We start from the raw sequence: 17,515 nt of genomic DNA, 5'->3' as shown, positions 1-17,515 counted from the left end.
ACTAAAAATAACTGTCGCGAATTTTAAGTTTAATGTAAAATGTTAAATATATTTTATTTAATTTTTAAAAAAATCGCTTTGAAAGATGTTCTTTTTAATTTTAAATAATTATGATTTTAATTAAATACTTCGTATAATTCTTGGGAGAAAAAAAAAGAAGTTAAATTATTTTTTTATTAAAAGGAAAAAACAATTTTGACAAAACAAAAAGATGCAAGATTCATGAAAAATAAAAATGATCAAATTAATAAGAATGATTAATAAAAGATATAGTTCACTTTGATTCGATGAGTAATTTGCTTTTAGTTTTTTCATTGCCCATCTCCCTTTTCAAAACTGCAGCAATCTGATTTGAAAGAGAACATTCTGATCGCATCTACTTAATCAGATTCGAAGACATGCCCAGCCAGCTCGTAGTTACCAGCATGAGAAAAGAATTGGGTACTTGCACTTCAAGAAGAAGAACACGGATACCCATAGGGAAAGCCCGGGCAAGATGGACCGCTTAAGGAAACTTGGTTTAGAATATAGTAAACTAGAGCAATTTTACATCTTTTATATTGTAAACATATGGGGGGAACACTGCTCTTACATATCTCATACAGAAAACAAATAAATAACAAAGTTCAATAATAATAACTTAGCATAAACAAAAATGGAACATTGTCCCATCTTGCTCAGGCTAGCCGGGCAAGATGGGACACATAATTATATTTCAAAAATCACAGAAATTAATGTTAGAGTAAAGGAATAATCGACAAAAAAAAAACGTTCCTAAACATCACATTCCTAAACATGAAGCCGGAATAAGCACTGCACGCTTCATGAACCCATTCTAAGCAGTCTGAATATTCTCTGTCAATTAATTAATTATAAATTATTTTTTTCTAAATAATTTGTTAAGTAATATCTGCTAGTTCATATTTCCTTTTGATAATATTACCTTATTTTTTATGCTTTTTGCCAAATCCGTAGAGTTTAATTTTTATATTACACTTTTAGTCTACTTTGGTCGCCCCATCTTGCACGGATAGTAAATTTTTTAAAAAAGATATACGCAAATTTGTTTAAATAAATAAATTTTAATTTAAACTACTCATTATGTTTGTACAGTAACAACACTACATGGCCACAAATTTGAAAAGTTTGTTGCAATGTATTAAACAAATAATATCAGCATACAAGTCAGGAAAAATATTTTACCACGTTATAAGAAAAACGAAACATAGCTTGCACTTCGACAACACCTTGTGAACTGACGAAAAAACTTGTGCATATTGAGAACAACAATATTTTCTTTCCGAAAACGCACTTACGAAGTCGCTATCCTGATGCGCATGGGAAAAAAAAGCGATGTCCCGTCTTGCCCTACCTTCCCCTATATATTAAGCTTGAATAAACCTAGGGTTATTCGGGTAATGCTCTAAGAATAGACTACTCTGATACAAATTAAGTATAAATAAACTCGGGGTTAATTTGAGTTATGCTCTGAGTATAGACTACTGATACAAATCAAGTGTGAATATGTGTGGAATTATTTCGTGTTATGTTTTGAGTTGAGATTACTCTAGTATAAAAATTATTAAACGAAATAACTCATTATTTTCCTTTTTAATCATAATTTTGCAATTTATTGCGAATGATACGTAAATTTCTGGAAGGCACATAAGAGGTTCTGATTTACATAGTTTTGTTAATAAAGTTGGTGGGTAATCGAGTTTAAGTAGTCACGCAAGATATTGATTTTCTTTATTTTCAAATCTCCTTTTAAATTGCAAAAATAAATTTTCAAAAATATTCATTTTGAAGTTTCTAAATTTAAAAAGAAGTAAAACGAATAAAAAAAAACATGCTTAAATAACATTTAAGCGTTTCGAATAAAATATTTTGTTTTTAAACTTCTCAAGTGATCGAAGCTTTAAAGAGTGGCAGAAAATGTAATTTTTTCTTAGAAATATGAATCTTTGAAGAAAGTGAACTCATAAATACCATTAAAATTTGGTTAATTAAATTAAATTTAACTTTTTAATAATTTTCAATTTTTACTTAAAAATTTTGAACTTTAATTTTGCACTTTTTTACGCATTGTAGGATATATTTGCAGGATGTCCTTCTACTCTTTCGCCATGAACCTAATCCACAAAACTCAAATAATAAAATATTTATGCGTCATTTAACAGTCCGAAAAGTTTCTTGAAAATAATTTCTTATGATTTTTCGAGGGAAATTCAATATTATATTCGTTGACAAAAAATTGCTTTGCGGAGTCATGCAAACAGCAAAAAAATATCATAAAATATTATTTCTGCAATGAGAAGGAAATGGAGAGAAAAAAATTTTGCCAAATGTTATCCAAATATTGAACGTTGGATATCAGTCAGATATTTAATAGCAGCAGTCGTCTCTAAACAGTAAAAAATAAACCACATTTTCTACAATATAAACAATTTGTGAAATTTCAATAAATGTGAACAATTTGTATAATGAAATATAGGTGATATAAAGATAAGCTAAGAGATCCACATAAGATTGCTAACGAAATCATTTCCATAATTGTTTAAATGATTTCTGCAATACAAAGTATTTTACTTCCGTTAAAGTATGCAATTTTACCAGCTGACTGATCTACATTATGTTTTTAAGGAAATCCTTCCGCTAGTTATCTCTTAATTAGTAAATGAAATCAATGTGCCATAATAAGATATAAAGAAAATATCAATTAAGATCCTGTTATTGACATTATTGGCAGACTATATGTTAAAAAAGTTCCTACAATCGCAAGTATCTTGCTTCGCTAAAAGTATATGGTTTCACAGATTGTAAGACCTGCATATAAATGAATCCATTAATTACCACTTATCAGTAGATGTGATCAATCCAGCAGGATATGATAGAGCAATCCAACAGGCCATAGGGGAAACTTTGATCAAGTTTCTGTTCTTGATGTAAGCAGTATGTATAATATAAGCAGACTATATTACAAAATTTTTCTTACAGTCACTAGTACCTTACTTCATTGATAGTTTATAGTTTTACTAACGAAAAGATCAGCATAAGATTTTTAAATTAATCCTTTTCATTAATTGACCCTTATTAGTTATTATGGACAATCTGGCATAATATGATATAAGGCAATCATTAGGTAAGTTTCAGTTGTTGACATTATCAGCAGACTATATGTCAAAATAGTTCCTACAACCGTTAAGTCAATTTTAACTTGACTTTTAAATAAATCCCTTCATTAATTACAACGTATCAGTAAATTTGTACAATCCAGCTGACTAGAAAATAGGTTGAACTTCAGCTAAATTCCTGTTGTTATTAAATTAGCAGGTTTTATGAACAATTTTTCCAACAACCACTGGTACCTTACTTCGTTGACAGTTTATAATTTTAAAAACTAAAATATCTGCCTAAGACTTTTAAATAAATCCTTTTTATTAATTGCCACTAAGTATGACAATCGGGCATAATCGAATCGGGTAAAAGGGAATTAGTTAAGTTTCAGTAGTTGACGTTATTCGCAGACTACATGTCAAAATGATTCCAACTATCGCAAGTATCTTAATTCGCTCAAAGTATATGGTTTTGCAAGTTACAAGATTCACATACGTCTTTTAAATAAATCCTTTCGCTAATTACCACTTAGAAGTAAATATGAACAGTATAACATAATAGGATATTAGAGATACAATAACTAAGTTTCAGTTGTTGACATTATTATTAGACTATATGTCAAAATGGTTCCCACAATCGCAAGTATGTTGCTTCGCTGAAAGTACATGGTTTTACAAGCTGAAAGCTCTACATTAGGCTTTTCAATAAATTCTTTCATTAAATAATCGCTTTCTAGAGATATTCCTGACAGTGAATTTTGTTCAAGTTGTCTCCACATTGTAGAAATAAAATTATCCATTTCAATTTTAACTTGACTTCCAGTCCAAATAATAGCGAACAAAATGGAAAACGAAGATGAAAATAAAATAATATTCCCCGTGGTTGTTAATGAGGATATGTAAAATTTGGCATTGACCGCTATTCCCACGAAAAGGAAACAAACCAAGAAATTTGAAATGCAAACTAAAAAGACAGGAAAAGAAAATAAGTCATTTGTTTGCTTTATTAGAGTGACGATTTTTGATTTTTGCTGTAAAATGTCGATTTGGTTTGGTTTTTTACCTATATTTATAACCCCAATTTTATAACTTAGGTGTTTAATATGAGTTGAAAAAGTGTTACATAGGCGGCAGTACAGAATTGCGAACAAAATTTGAGAGTTTGGGAGAAAATAACTTAAGAAAAAAAATTTGATGTAAACTAAAATATACGTAATGGTTTGGTTTAAGGACCAACTGTAAGTATAAAAGGAAATTTTTTCTATTTTTAAATGTAATAAATTGATCGCCGGGGAAATCAAAGCAAAGGCCCACAAAGAAGCCATGATATATTTAGATTTACCATCTTTAGAGTTTTCAGGAATTGGTTTTAAAAAGTAATAAACTTTCTTTTTTCTTAACTTCATAACTACACATAATACTAAGTTCAGAATCAGAATTAAAATATTAAAAAATGAGCTTTTCCATGCTGATTTTGCCTTGTATAAGAAAATAAAAGACGTTATTAATTGATCAATAAGAAATATAAACAAACATAAATAAATAACAACACTTAACACTGATTTTGTAAATTTTGGTGTCGATTTAAGGTGAAAATCTATTATTAAAATTCTAAATAATCGTATATTTATTTTGTAGTTACTCATTTTTTCAAAAATATTTGCATTGACTTAAAGGATTGTTAAACACTTGATATAGTTTTATTTTTGTTATTACTAATTTTTTTAAATATTGACATTAAAAAATATGAATTTTACGTTTTTAGTTCTGTTATAACTATGGGTCGTACCACGAATGAGTCCAATACGAAAATGTCAAACAAACATTTTTTCTTCATTAAGAAACATTTTAACAAGTAAGGGAGGAGTTTTTAAAGGGAATTTTACGCAAGTTTCTATAGGGATTAAGAATGCTTAAAACAAATTCCCTGCTTTCCATCCATTTGTTTGGAACTCGGGGATTAAAATTAACCAATAACAGTGTGGTATGTGAATATCGAAACACATATAGTTTTAGACAAAATTGTATGTATCTCCCTGCTTAGCACTTTTTTCCACTAATCCACTTCGCTTGATAAATAAACACTAATTTTCCTGATAAACATTTATTTTTTATGACTGTAAGCTAAATCGTATGTAATTTTCCCGCTAAGCACTGATTCTTAATAACTTGAGACAAAATCATACATAATTTCTCTGTTAAGCACTAATTCTTTATGAATTTTTGTAAATTTGTATGCAATTCCACCTATTAAGCACTTATTTTATATTGAACAGCGTGGAAAAAATCCGATAGGTTATTGCAGTACTATCTCCAACTTAAACTACATGAAATGATCAGTAATCAACGGTATTTGCTCTCCAATTTAAAGGGCACATACGAATTTATATAGTTTTAAATATCATATAACGTTCATCTGATAAAATGATTGCTGAACGATAAGATGTGGTCATTTTCTGTCACATACGAAGCATGACGGAGCCACCATTTGACGACACAGAACTAAATTTTATTAATCATAGATAAGGCTGTAAAAATTTAAAAAAAAAAAAAAAAAAAAAAAAAAGCAACATTACATGAAAAATGACACTCTATTGGTCAATAAACTGATATGGACACTTAATGTATATTTATAATAACATTTTACACAAACAGCTGACTTTATCTCATTTAATCATAATAATTCATTCCGTATTGCATATCGATTTAACGATAAATTGAAGGCCTTTGTGTGCAAAAATTGGATAATAATTTAGAGTCTATTTATTTTGAACGTATACATTTTGAATGAAAATGATTGACACTGTTTTAATTGTAGAAAGTAAATTTCAACTTTTTTAATGGTATCGATAAAAGCATAGTTTACATTATCCAATGATACCAACTACTACGCTTTTTGTAAAATATTTAATTGAGTNGTAATAACCTACTTTTATTTTATTTATTTTTGTCATTACCTCCCATAACAGCTCAGAATGCATGAAAATCGAACCAGTTTGGCATATATCTTATAATTAAGTTAATAACATGAATATTCTATCTGAAATTATGCTTTAATTTACATCCTCATCACCAAAGAGTCGTTATAACCCTAATATTACAGTATATTAACTATATTTTGAAATGAGTTAAAATATACAAAAGCAAAAGAAACGTTTCTCTTAAAATTACATTTTCAACATAATCTCTTTAATGTTAAATCTCATTCATATTAAATGTTTTCTTCTAATTCTAAAGTATGCCTGCATGTAGATAAAATATCCAATAATGTGTTGCGTATACGTTTTTCAATCTTTCACTACATTTATAAGCCCCGGGAGAAAGGAAAATAAATGATGGAAAGTTCATAAAGGCATTATACGCTGAAAAAAAGAAAAATATGTTCGATAATTGTTTTTAAAGGATATCGATATTTTTCGTCTTTTAAGAAATGAATCTTACCTTTACTAAAAAGGAAAATAGCAGAATCAATAATTCAACCATGGCAGTTATATATAGAATCTATTTTTCATTTATTGAACGAAAAATTCGGTATCTTGTAAAACTACGAATTTTATGCTGGAGTTTTAAAAAAAATATCGTAAGTGGTACTGATAAAAAGTTAGATGCTACTTATGCTTTATTATAAGCAAACTGGTTTATGTTATAAAATTAAAATCATATTTTACGTAATAAGTTTTAACATTTCGCATCCTACAATATTTCCTGGTTTTTTTCTTCTTTTTTTGTGTGTGTTAACATAAAGTGAATAAGCCTAGAGTGTTTATAAATTTCTTCAAACAGTTTTTAATGCTCTTTACATAAATAAAAGCAATTATAAGACCATCAAAATAGAACTACTTACGAGGGAAGTGGATAGAATTATAAAGCTTTTAAATCGAAGAGATTAAGAAAAAAATTTTAAAAAATTTATAATTTATAAAAATGTTTATTGATTTTTTTATGGTCAGATTCTATTTTTTATTATTATTATTATTTTTTATTGGTAAAAATGTTCCACATAAATATACTATAAATTCTATACATAATATAAATTCTATGCAAAGATACAATGTCTTTTTCAGAAAATCTGGAAAATATTTGATTTTTTTTTTTTAGTCTTTAACTGAAAAACATCAATTCGTCAGACCTGACTAAATACATATTAACAGTTTGCACTAGATGAACTGCTTAATCATCACTACCAGTTTTAAAAATAAATTATCACTGTTTATATTAAATGTTCAATTTTTTGAATGCTTTTAATTTGGTGTCTTCCGGCTATTACTATGAAAATTTTAAATATTGTATAGAATTGTAATATAATTGTATGCAAATTTTAAGTAATTACAACTGTTTTATTTTATTTTATAACCGTCGTTGAACAGCCAACCCAATTTTATGGGTTTACGACTTCTGATGTTCAACTCCGTAGCCTTGCAATTTTGAACCAAATCCAGAAGACAAGGGAACTCCTGGATCGAGTATTGATAGAAATTCGCCTTCATGAGGAGAAATTCGCCTTCATTCGAGAACTTTTTGATGGAGCTAACCCGTATTTGCGTTACATGGAGAGGAAGACCACGAGAACCTCCCACTATTAACCTGACGGCAAGGGGACTCTAACCCACTGAGGATATTACACATCAGCACTGTGGTCGGTGCAAGCCGGATGAGGAATTCGTATCGACACGGATTCGAACCCGGTTTACCTGATTGGAAGGCTAACACTCTATCCCCTGAGCCATCGCGGCTCAATTACAACTGTTTTAATCGTTTAACCTCTTCATGAAGCGGGGGTGCCATCCCCTCCGCAGAGGATCAAAATTGTGATGGCATGTCTTCGGATCATCCTCCGGGATGTTTCCCAGACCGTCGCCAATAGCCCATTGTGCAGCTCTAGTGCGACGTAAATTAACAACAACAACAACCTCTTCGAGACGGGTAGGTCATATATGCATTCTCAGGGTGGCGACAATCACTGTAAAAAAAGATAAAACTGGTAGCTAAACTATTTTTATAGCAGTTTATTTGTGGGAGGGGTTTTCTTTATTTAATTCACCAAGACTTAATTCAAATTAAAAATTATATCATTACACTTTTAACAAAAATATATTGGATGAATTAGATTTAAAGCAAAAGCAAAAAATAAGGTTGTCAAATTAGCCATGCCCAAACTTATGCCACCGCTTTTTATTTTTTTTCCATCCTGTTTCAGATTCCATACGAATATATTTATTACTCACCCGGCCCGAAAAGGTTAACTATTTGTAGTTTCATAACATTTTTGTTAAAAACCCTAACAGTACTATATTACGTAATAATTTTTTGAGAGAAATGACTTTTTTAAAAAAATAATCTTCATTCTATCTTAATTTTTTAAAATGCACTAACAATAGAGGGGGGGAATGTAAATTATCTTACGCATAAAAATAAGAATAGTTTGAGAGGGGAAAAAATTGAATAATATAGTTTCATGGTTCTAAAGCATTTTTCTATATGCATGATAAATTTCAGAGATAAGACGCAAACTATCCATTTTAGCAAAATAACATTTGTTTGCAAGGATTGTCAGCAACTTTTAAATTCTTCGACGTAATTTCTATCCTCTTTTAAGAGCTCGTATATTAAAGGAGTTTAGATTATTTAGGAAGTTTAGGAGGAAACAGTTTTCCCGGCAACTCTCCAGAGAAGAGAGAACATCTCTGTAAAGTGCAGGATATAATCTTTAAGTTGAGCACTCGTGGAAACGTACTTTACTGTTAACGCTGCTGAAATTGCATTTCAACTAAAAATAACTATCACGAGTTTAAAGTTTAATGTAAAATTATAAATATATTTTATTTAATTTTTTTTTTTAAAATTGTTTTGAAGGGTGTTCTTTTCTATTTTAAATAATTTTGATTATGATTAAATAGTTCGCATAATTCTTGAAAAAGAAGAAACTAAATTATTTCTTTCATTAAGAAGAAAAACAATTTTGACAAAACAAAAAGATATATGTTTCAATAAAAATAAAAATAAAAATATAAATTAATAAGGATAATTAATAAAAGATATAGTTCACTCTGTTTTGATGAGAAACTCGCTTTTAATTTTTTCATTGCCCATCTCCCTTTTCAAAACAGCAACAATCTAATTTTACAAGGGAAAATTCAGATCGTGTCTACTTATGCACCAATCAGATTCGAAGATATACCCAGCTCGTAGTTGCCTGCACGAAATAAAGAATTGGGGGCTTGCACTTCAAGAAGAAGAACACGAATACCCACACATGTGACCTATGACGTACGTCTGCACAAGCTGATCGTTATATTCGAACCCAGGACCTTTCTGATGAGAGGTCAACTTACTGACCACTACAAATACAGTCCGTTGACGTACGTGTTTGAAGTATGGTGTTTATTTAACTCTAATAATGTGTGATACAGAATCTAAAAATGAAATCTAAACATGAACATACTGAATCTAAACATGAATCAGACCATGAAATATTAAACCCGATTTTTTTAGCCTTGAATATTTCACCAAATTTCGTATCATCAACTCACTAACTAAAAAACTTGACTTGATCCATGAAAGATAAATACAAATTAAGAGAAGACCTACAAATAAATTAGTTTTCAAAAACAAATTCTATTACCTTTATAATATAACTTTTTGCTGTGTAATTGCCTTAGATATTTATTTAAATAAATGTTTTAAGTAAGAAAAAATTGGTTCAAAAAGCATAAATTCTATTAACAAGATAAATCTATTAAGAAAAAATAAATTTATATCTGTCACAGAAATCAATAATAACAGACCTCAAGATGCCGATTCTTTTTGCCATTTCCTTTGATGGGAAAAGTAATGATATGCTTTATGAAAGCTTTATTGATGATCGGGAAAGAAATAACATGTATTGGTCATTTCTTTCTGGTTTGTGTTCCATATATTTGATTTCTCGCTCGAAAACTTGGAAAAAAATAGCAGAAGAATATTGATTGAGAAACGGTATAAAGATAAAACTAAATGCAGAACTAAAATAAAAGGTTCAATTACTTTTTCTTTAATTTGAATTATTTTTTTAAATTTTTAATAATGAGTCATGTTAAAAAGAACTAAAAGCTTGGTTTAAAATTAAAAAAAATCCTAAAAGCACAAAACTGTAAAAAGTTTATGTAAAAGAGTAGTTGACGATGGAAATTTTATTATTATTTATTATTATTCTAAATAGTATTCTGAATCAACTGAACACCCAGTTGACAATGGAAATTTTATAATTATTCTAAATAGTATTCTGAATCAACTGAACACTCAATTGACGATGGAAATTTTATTATTATTCTAAATAGTATTCTGAATCAACTGAACACTCAGTTGCAGAAATAAAATGAAAGGTTCAATTACTTTTTTTTAATTTAAACCATTTTTTAAAACTTTTAATATTGAGTTATGTTAAAAAGAACTAATAACTTGGTTTAAAATTAAAATAAATATTAAAAACACAAAACTGTAGAAAGTTTATGTAAAAGAGTAGTTGACGAGGAAAATTTTATTATTATTCTAAATAGTATTCTGAATCAACTGAACACTCAGTTGCAGAACTGAAATGAAAGATTCAATTACTTTTTTTTTAATTTAAATCATTTTTTTAAACTTTCAATAATGAGTTATGTTAAAAAGAACTAATAACTTGGTTTAAAATTAAAATAAATACTAAAAACACAAAACTGTAGAAAGTTCATATAAAAGAGTAGTTGACGATTGAAATTTTATTATTATTCTAAATAGTATTCTGAATCAACTAAACACTCAGTTGAAGATGGAAATTTTATTATTATTCTAAATAGTATTCTGAATCAACTGAACACTCAGTTGACAATGGAAATTTTATTATTATTCTAAATAGTATTCTGAATCAACTGAACACTCAGTTGCAGAACTAAAATGAAAGGTTCAATTACTTTCTTTTAAATTTAAATAAATTTTTAAAACTTTTAATATTGAGTTATGTTAAAAAGAACTAATAACTTGGTTTAAAATTAAAATAAATATTAAAAACACAAAGCTGTAGAAAGTTTATGTAAAAGAGTAGTTGACGATGGAAATTTTGTTATTATTCTCAATAGTATTCTGAATCAACTGAGTACTCAGTAATCACGATTTTTATATTTTCTAGTGTTGTTTTATTGGACGAAAATTCGATTAAACTATATTCTTGTTTTACACTAATATATAACGTTGAAAAAATAAGCGTACTGTAACAATGCAATTCATAAATTGTACATCAAAATAATGTGTAGTAAACCAGTATAAATTATTTCGTTTATAAGCCATTCAAGAAAAAAATAACATATATTGGTCATTTCTTTCTGATCTGTGTTCCTTGATTTCTCGTATGAAAACTTGGAAAAAAATAGCGGAAGATAATGTATTGAGAAACGGTATAGAGATAAAACTAAGTGTGGAACTAAAATGAAAGGTTCTATTACTTTTTTTTCAATTTAAATATTTTTTTTAGCTTTTAATAATGAGTTATGTTAAGAAGAACTAATAACTTGGTTTAAAATTAAAATAAATATCTTACTTTGCATGAATTTCATTTTAAAACATTAGGCCCTAAGTACACAGATGGTACATTTTTAATACCTTGTTTCTATAAACGTTTAAAATCGCTATTAGGGAAACATATTTCCTAATAAATACTTTAATTAATTTATTTTGGTTAGAAAAACGCGATAGGAAAAGCAAGTGCAATATTTTATAAATGCATGTCCCTTACATAGTTTATTCAATACAATATTGTTTGAAAAATTATGTATTTTTTCCAAAAAAAATTTGCTATTTGTTTTTCATTCGCATCTTATTTAAAATAACAATAAATGCAAAATAAATATTAAGTAAGCGTTGGATTATTGATTGGATCTGAATATAGTTACAGATCTGAAAAATGTAACTCTCGGTACCTCTTCCACGGAACCCAAGGGTTCCGCACCATTTGAGAACCGCTGGTTTAAAGGATGCGATCGGCACAGCAGAAATTTACTTTACGCATTTAGCTGCATTCGCAAGCGCGGAATACTAACACGGCTTTTGCCTCTTCCTAAAACTGCATTCATTAAAGCTGGGTTTCCGTTCTAATGGATCGATTTTTTAAAAAAAACTACAAGCTTCCTCGAAAATAGCAGTAACTGAAGTTTATCTATGTTTCATACACCAGCTTTTACTAGGTTATTGATTTAAACACTTTAACTCTTCAAGGAGCGGTGGAGATCAATATGATCTTCATTTTTCTGTGCTTATAGTCTTTAAAAAGAGGCATAAGAATGTAGTTCGAAGCCAATGAACATACAATACCGATAATGCTTTTAAAAACCTTTTTTTAATATTACTTTTAGATGTAGATACATTATAAAAGCTAATGTTTGTATCGTATTCAACACACCTGAATCATCTGCATAAAAACTAGATATTAAGATTATTTGTTTTTGGAAGAAAAATTCATAATTTTAAAGAATTAAAACTTTTTTTCTTGCTTTTAACTTCACTAAAATCTTTCGCATTTTCAATTTTTTTCATAAGAGCATTTTTTCTCCATAGAGAGTATTTTTTCAAATGTCAATATTTTTTTAAATAAAAATAAAACAAAATGTCTGTAATTAAATAACTTTTGTATATTTTGCAATTTTATTTTTCTCCTCTATTCATAAATGACCATCGATGACCAGTTAACCTTTTTTCCTATTCATTAGTTTGTTTTTCATAATTTTTTGATTTCTTTTTTAACCATGAGTAAGGAAAAATTTTCCGAAATAAATTCACAATAGGTTACTCTCTTTACAAAATTACGCGTTCATCATTTTTTTTTCCATTGACATTTTGATCATTATTGCAATTTTATAGCATTAACTAATCAGAAATAATACAGTAATGACTTTATACAGTAATGGCAGATTTTATACACACATAATATGTTCTTTCAATATTTATAAACATAGCAAACATTTTCATTGTATTTATTAGCTTCTTCTGACTTTTTAATATGAATTATTTCTTAGCCTTAAATTTCCGTAATCAATTAAAAATCATTAATATTTTTATTAAATTACTTCACATGAGAAGTTTTAATAATTTCTAAAGAAAATTCACTTAGTATTTGAAATGTTTGTTCTTAAACTTGACAAGAGCTTATACGCCGTACTTTGTAATGAGCACACAGGCCTGCATATGTGTACATCACTATATTTTATGACAGTCGTTGAACAGTCAACCTAATTTTGGGTTTACGACTACCAATGTTCAACTCCGTTGCTTTGTAATTTTGAACCCGATCCAGAAGACAAGGGAACTTCCTGGATCAAATATTGGGAGAAATTTGCCTTCGGGGAGGACTTTTTGATGGACCTAAACAGCAATTGAGTTACATGGAGAGAAAAACCATGAAAACCTCCCACGTAGCCTGACGACAAGCGGACTGTCACCCATAATCTGTCGACCACTTAGGATATTTAACATATTATGTATATTACTGCAAACATAGTAAAAATAGGGAACTCAGTGACTCAGCGGTATCGCTAAGAAAACATTCTGAAGCGTTATGGTAGCGGATTTGAATTCCAACGTAACCCTGGATGTATCGTTGTGCTAACTTTCTCTACCTTTACTCTTTGATATTTTAGGCTTATAAGCCATTATATTTTATTCAACACTTAAGCCCGTCTATGTATGTGAATAAATAATTGGAATAAAAAAAATCCATCCGATTGGGAAATGAATAATTTATTTACTGGCCCCATTCGACCAGTTTTAAGTTACGCCTGCCTGCCAACGGGACTCAGATCAAAACCTCCTAAAAGGGAGAAGGCCTCCGCACAAGTGATCATAAACGAGAATCCGATCCTTTAGTAGTCCTTACGTTGTGATATCTTTCATATTTTTTCCCGTTGCACAGTTTGATAGCCCGAACGTTGGGACGTCTTTCTTATATTCCCCTGCCGCGCAGTTTAAGTTCGCAACGTTGGACTGCTAAATTGATCCGTGTAGAAGCCTTCTCTCTTCTAATGGGTGTTGCTAAGACTGTCCAAGACTCAGACTGTGAACTTTCAGTCAGCGATTTTAATAAAATTTTAGGCATTGGATTCTTAAACTACCATACAAAATATTATCTAATTACTACATTTTTTGTTCTACGTTGTCTGATGTCGAACTACTTCAAATAAATGTTAGTAATCATACATATTTTCAATATTCCTGATGATTCTCCGAATTATCAAGATAGTAAATTATTAAAGTGGCGAGAGACTAAATTTGATAAATTCCAAAGCAACGGGCGCGAGTTGTAATACCAGGATGGCCGTGTCGCAGTGTGAAAAGATCGCTGTGTTGTATGTAAATAGCTCTTTCATGTAATTAATGCTTTAATTCCTTGTCACTTATGTATTTTTTGTATCTATCTATCTAAATGCTTAATTTATTATTACTTAATTTTTGCTTATTGTTATAATTCTATTGTTTTTTGGTGCCTATTTCATGATTAGAATATGACTTTAGATGCTTCGAATCTTTGCACCCCATCTTTTCTCTTTCGCTCTTCACAATTTTTTCAAAAATAAATTTACTAGTAAAACAAGCAAAGTTCACTAAATTGGTAAACTCGCCAAAATAATTCCAATATTCCATTGAAGTAAAACTACTGCAGTCGTAACTAGCTCGATAAATGTGAATGATCAACTGAATAAACGCAACCCCTTAATTTTAATTAAACTAACTTCAAAATACTGATATTTTCTTATAAACAAAGTGTTTCAAAATCTAATGCAATATTTTAAGAAATCGTACAAAAGACGAATTCTGAAAGGAAAATTTCTCGGAAGTTCCATCAATTTGTCACCCAAGACACTCTTTCTGGTAGTGTCAAGTCCCTCATCAATCTCTTGGTGACTCAAAATGCACTTTATTTTGTCTTGATCGTATGTTTATAGGTTTCCTTCACACAAAGATCATTGGAGTGAAAAATAAAATAATTTAGGACTCCTTATATCATTTTATAAATCCTCCAGCATTGATCTTTTACCAGAGGATATACTTTTAACGCAATTTTTATATTTTCATGGCATTTTTCCAAAGACTAATTTTTTAAAGAATTCAATTTTTTAATTAAAAAAAAATTACTTTCGTTCCATATTGTTTCCTTTAGTCCCTCAATTTGCAGTTAGTTTAGGATGCTGCTTAATAATTCTTAAAACAAAATTCGTTCGTAAATCCAACCTGCACATTGCATAATATTTAAATGAATTCGAAGTAGGCTTAACAGAACCGAAGCAGAGAGAAATTATACATTATAAAATTAATTAATACAGTTTACAGAGACTTAAAAACTAAAATAAAATTATCCTTATTAGACAACTTAAAAACTTACTTACATGTTTTAATGGCCAACATTAGTTTCAGTAAAAGTATAGCAGCATTGTAGACAGCATAATACATCGTTTAAATGAAAATAATCCGCAAACGATATTTAAGCGCGCCAATATTGTTTTTTTCGCCAATTTTTTTCGCGCCAATATTTAATTTATGGTACGAAAGCTGTTGAACTTAGCGTAATTTTTTCTCATTATATGAGTTTTGCTTTTATTTGCATCCTTTAAATTGTATGTAAAAGCTCGATTTGGTGCGTTTCTTTGCACAATTTATTGAGTAGTTTCTTATCGTATTCTAATTCTTATTGTATTCCAATACTTTTAAACTGTATTGTTCAAATTGAGTACTACTATCGTTTATAAGTTTCAAGGTAGGAAAATGCTGCATAGCTTTCGTGAAAAATTTTAATTATTACATATTTTTACGTTTTGTAAAAAATTTTAATTATTACATATTGTGTTTTTGATGTTTTAAACAATTTTTGAAAGAATTTTGATTGAAATACATTTATAACAATTCATGAGTGTGAATTTTATCATTACATATTAGATCACCTTTTGAAAAAGTTTTGTAGATTTTGTGCTCTTTAAACAATACTTAGATTGTACATTATGTTTAGATGAATTTCTGATTGAAATGCATTTTTAACAATCCTTTAAATAGTCATTAGTAATTGATTAAAAAATTTACTCATTATTATTTACCATTTTCTGAGAAATTTACAACTCAGAATCAAATTATATGGCACCATTTTAAGATGGGCACTAGCAAACAATATTTATTTCTACTGGTTAAAAGTATTGTGTTGAAATTTTTTTACTAAATCTATTTTTTTACTAATTTTTAAATGTCTATTATTTCATTACATATTAAGTTATCTTTCAACGAAGTAAACATTCATCTTTGACAACAGTTTTTAGTTGTGATCTTTAGTTTGTCAACTAAATGCTGTCAAGAAAATTGTTGCCATTTTTAGAAAATTGCTTTACATCTCAAAAGTAAAGTTTAAGGATGATAAATAAAATAAATTTTCCCTGGAAACTGAAGCAGTAAGATATTATCTGATTGAAAACTTTATACGCTTCAGAGATAAACAGAAATGAAATGACAGTCGACATGCTTCAAGCGCATCAAAATTGGGTACCCATTTTCAACATTTGACAGACGTAAATCTAACGAAAAAAAAGGATTTTAAAAAACGTAAAGCTGCCAACGAAAAATAAAGGTAAGAAGAAGAAGAAAAACCTCAGAAGTCGAAAGAGAAAATGGATGAAAATCAGAACAAAAAAAAAAGCATTAGTGACCGAAAAGCAAATCAGGGTAAAATGCACCTCAAAGCGTTATGGTGAGGTAGGAGGAATTAATGTCCTAATAATGGAATCTGCATTCAAATGAAAGCGTACATATTAGGGGCTGAAAAATAATTTTTTTCTTTCATAAATCGCTATCCTACAGCTTTCTGCTTACAATGTACCCTTGTTTACAATCCCTTTCTTCATACAAAGTAAAACAGCAATAAATAGTATGTGTCTAAAAATATATCATACTCCGTTTTTGGAGAATGGGGCACCACTTTTACAAAATCAAAGAAACATTTTTTTTTGTCTTTTTAGAAAAGTAAAATTACTCATTTTTACCCAAATTTCAAGTGTGATGCAGAAGTATATAAAATATTTTCCAATTTAAAACGATATTCAAACAGAAGTCACAAGAAACTATGCCGGCACTATTACGCAAAGGATTAAAAAAAGTGGATGTTGGCCTTTTCTACTTAATAATCCAATTTTAAATAATTGCATGCCCTCCAACTGCTACGGAATTTCCGTAGTTTCAGAAATCTTCTTTTCAGACGGTAGCAAAATTAATGTCTTAATATTTAAAAAAAAATTAATTTTAGCGTAACTTGTCCACTATTACTTATAAAAGTGCATGCTATATGGCTAGATTCTTAAGTTCTTATAAAAGTTTTAAGAGAGATCCATTTGCTTTAAAAATTTCTACGTTGGTTCGCTACC

The sequence above is a fragment of the Parasteatoda tepidariorum genome, chromosome 9 (genome assembly GCF_043381705.1).
Source record: "Parasteatoda tepidariorum isolate YZ-2023 chromosome 9, CAS_Ptep_4.0, whole genome shotgun sequence".
NCBI classification, from domain to species: Eukaryota; Metazoa; Arthropoda; class Arachnida; order Araneae; family Theridiidae; genus Parasteatoda; species Parasteatoda tepidariorum.
This window is presented reverse-complemented; position numbering follows the sequence as displayed.